A 4,299-nucleotide genomic window follows, 5' to 3' on the forward strand; every position below is an offset into this window, starting at 1 on the left:
GTGACTTGCCCATGGTCACACAGCCAGCAAGTGACAGAGTCAGAATTAGAACCCAGGTCCTCTGACTTCCGGGCCTATGCTCTTTCCACTTAGACCATACTGTGGGGAGGGAACGTGCCTGTTTATTGTTATATTGTATGCTCCGTAGCTCTTAGTACAGTGCTCTGCACGCAGTAAGCTCTTAATAAGTTCGACTGACTGACTGACTGATTGAAGAATGGGATTTAACAGCTATTAAGAGTACCAAATTTGGCACACTGAGGTGCCTGCTTGCAGAAGACTATCATCCCCGGAGAGGAGGGAGAGATTTGCAGTGACATTTCCAAAATCCACCACGGTGATCACGGTGGACATTGCTGCCTAGGTAATGCCACGATTGTTGAGGAGAAAACTCTGTTGATCATGACACACAGGATGTCTCCATTCAGGATCCACAATCCCTGACATTTTTTAAATGAAGATACCTCCTGAAAACTTGGACTTCTTCAGGAAAGTAGTTTAAACGTTCTTCTTGTTTATAACATTATGACACTAAGGACTAAGCCCCCCTTTCCTCTTCTCCCACTACCTTCTGTGTCCCCTTGACTTGCTCCTTTTATTCATCCCCCTTCCCAGCCCCACAGAACTTATGTACGTATCTGTAATTTTATTTATACTAATGTCTGCCTCCCCCTCTAGTCTGTAAGATTGTTGTGGCTGGAAATGTATGTGTTATATTGTTATTTTGTACTCTCCCAAGTGCTGCACACAGTAAGCACAGTAAGCACAACTGACTGGTTGACTGCCTGACACAAGGGCAGTTAATCTAGGCTTCATTCTAAAGCCCTCTAATGACATAAACTCATAATGACATAAACATAATCACAAACTGTGTGCTCTGCACACAGTAAGTGCTCAATAAATACAACCGTTGTGAAATGTCAGAAGGCTTTCTGAGAATTAAGCCAAGTGAAAATACTGAAATCCATTTAGTGAGAATCTGAAAGGGACACTTACTCTAAGTAAGGCTCACTACGAGTCCTTATCAAATTACTCCTTTTGATCCCGAGGGTATTGGTCAATCAGACTGAGGAGGAGTAGCGCGGTCTAACGCACAGAGTACGGGCCTGGGAGTCAGGAGGACCTGGATTCTAATCCCCTCTCTCCCCTTGCCTGCTGTGTGATCTTGGGCAAGTCACTTAACTTCTCTGTGCCTCAGTTATCTCTAATGTAAAATAGGGATTAAGGCTTTGAGCACCACGTGGGACAAGGACTGTGTTCAACCCGACCAGCTTGTATCTTCCCCAGTGCTTAGAATAGTGGTGGCACATAGTAAGCACTTAACAAACACCATAAAAAAATCAGACACTAGCTACTAATTTCCCTCAAGAATAGGTTATTATATTATCTATTCCAGAGAGTTTTAACATCAGCAGAGAGTAAACTTACGGAATTCATGGCATTGTTAGATTTGCTTCTGTTCCCAAAGCTGTTGACTGTATTTATACGGTGATCCAGGCACTGTTTCATAATGATGTGGCTTGTAGGAACTATTAATCATTCTGCTGCCTCATTTTGGAAATGCTATGAGGGGCCAGGTGCTACACAACAGACGCGGTCTCCAATTTACCAGGCTAGTGTCACAATTCATTCCCATCATGGCAGTCTGGAGTTAGAAATCTGCTGGAAACTAGACAAACATATGGTGAATGGCTGCTAGGTAAGTATGTTTTGTAAAATAATGTATTCTACATAGCAGGTTCTACTATTAACTCATTTATTCCTGGGCTACGGATACCATTTGAAAATTGTTTCTGAGCACCTGTGGCAAAACCTCAGGTTACTAGAGAAAAACCCACTGGCACTTAGAAGACTTGCTAGAGTCAAGGTGGAACATTTCACACTCCACAGTAATATATGATAAAGTATGTATTAATGAATTACAAATGGTGTCACGCTGGTGTTTCTGTGTTGTCGTTGTAATTCAAGATTTCAGAATTTTGAAGTGTATTTTCAGACTGTGATCCAGGTGCATAAATATTAAGGAGGCATTAACCTTTCCCAAACTGATTTTTCTTTATTAAAACAACCCAGCATTCCACATTACAATGCGCATAATTTGACACTGCTGTACACCAGTTGAAAAGAAGAACACAATTTGCCCCAAATTATTCAAGGAAATAAATCAGGATGGTGAATCATTCATTCCACCCATCAGCCTTGATTATTTCCTCAGTTGCTAATTTTATCTCGTAAACATCGAAGAGCAACATATGACCAAACGGTCATTTGTATTCTTTTCTGATTCACATTAATTGCGTGGACTTCCATGTCCAAGCTGGGGTCTTTTAATAAAAACTGTGGTATTTGTTAAGCACTTACTATGTGTTGTATTAAACGTTGGGAGGTAGGTAGAGAATAATTAGGTAGGACACAGTCCCTGTTCCACACTGGGCTCACGGTCCATGGGGAAAGGAAGGCACCCATTTTACAGCTAAGGAAACAGTCACAAAGAAGTTAAGTGACTTGTCCAAGTCATACAGTAGGCATGTGGCAGAGATGGGACTAGAATCCAGTTGTCCTGATCCCCAAGAGGCTACACTACTTCTCTGGGATATGCACAGCAAATGCTCACTCTGACCCTAAAAAATTATGTGACTTGTACAATAGTCTAGAATTCTGGGGGACCCTGTTCACCCATCTTTTCACCTATCCCTCCCCTCCAGTGGCCAAGAGAGGTGGGGTGCTGCCCTGGAACTCAACAAAAATAACATGCCCCACCCCACCTTATTCTGAAGTGCACAGGAAAGCAATTTGTTTTTCTCCAGATCCTCACAAAAGAACTCTGGGCGTCTGACTCCCCCAGAAAGATCTAGAAAGTAAACCTGATAATATCAATCAGTCGACCAATAGAACCAGAATCAAATATTTAGTTAAAAGCAACTATTGGCCGAAAACAGCAATCTCCCCTATACTGAATAGCTTCTTTGATTTAAAATTCGATGGAGCTTCTTTGATTGATTTGGCATATTCCAATAAAGTTCACTTAGAATTATTTAAAAGTTTAGGTTAAAATGTCTTGCACCTTTTTTTTTTAAATGGTTGGAATATAAACTTTTAGTCTGAGCATTATTCGTAAAATAGGATTTATTCTACGCAATCATTTCAATTCAGAATATAGAGTGCATGTTGTTCTCATAAAATATTCATGTAGAAGATGACTGCCAGAAAAATACACTGTATTAAATGCTTGGGATAGTACAGTATAGCAGTTTGTAGAAAAGAGATCACCCATGCAGTCCACCAGAAATCAGGGCCCCTCCCCTCAAGAAACATACAATTTAATGGACAAGGCCGATGGACGTAAATTATTTATAGTTTTAACACCTGGACTAGGGGACACCCACTAAAGTTTAAAGGTGGAAGGTTCAACATAAAAAAGGAAGCATTTCTTCACCCAAGGGTTGTGGGAACGGGGAATCTTTTCCCACAGAAAACTGGGCAGATTAACAGTTTCAGGAGGTGTTTGGATGAACTCAGAGATGAGAAGAAGGGTTATCAGAGAGAAGTTATAAAGTTACAAAGTTCCCAAAAAGTTTAGCTGGATTAAAGAATAAGAAATCCTTTAAGAATCATTAGAAGGAAAAACTGGGAATATTAAAAATACATCCTCTTAGGTTTCTGCTAAATTTTCTTTCGTACCACTGGGAGAGAGAAAAATGACCTGTGTGTCCAGAAATTGGAGTGAGAAAGGGAGTGAGAAGTAGCGTGACTCGGTGGAAAGAGCCCGGGCTTTGGAGTCAGAGGTCATAGGTTTGAATTCCGGCTCTGCCACTTGTCAGCTGTGTGACTGTGGGCAAGTCACTTAACTTCTCTGTGCCTCGGTTACCTCATCTGTAAAACAGGGATTAAGACTGTGAGCCCCACGGGGGACAACCTGATGACCCTGTATCTACCCCAGCGCTTAGAACAGTGCTCTGCACATAGTAAGCACTTAACAAATACCAACATTATTATTATTAAGATCAGACCCAATGTGGTATTGCCACGTGGCATGTAATCATGACAATCTGATGGCGAATGCTCAAGGATGAATGCCCTAGGACATTATTAGGTTCCCACTAATTCAAGAGTCCACGATGCCACGAGAATCCCCCCCAGCTCCACGGTGCCACTATTACTCAAGTTGTGGTACAGTTGGGCAGAAGAAAGAAGCAAGGAGGCCTGAGATAATGGCTTGGAAATGTATGGAAGAGACTAATCAGTCAATCAGGTAATTAATCACATTTATAGAGCACTTACTCTGTGCAGAAGACGGTA

Source organism: Ornithorhynchus anatinus, chromosome 20, assembly GCF_004115215.2.
Source record: "Ornithorhynchus anatinus isolate Pmale09 chromosome 20, mOrnAna1.pri.v4, whole genome shotgun sequence".
Lineage (NCBI taxonomy): Eukaryota > Metazoa > Chordata > Mammalia > Monotremata > Ornithorhynchidae > Ornithorhynchus > Ornithorhynchus anatinus.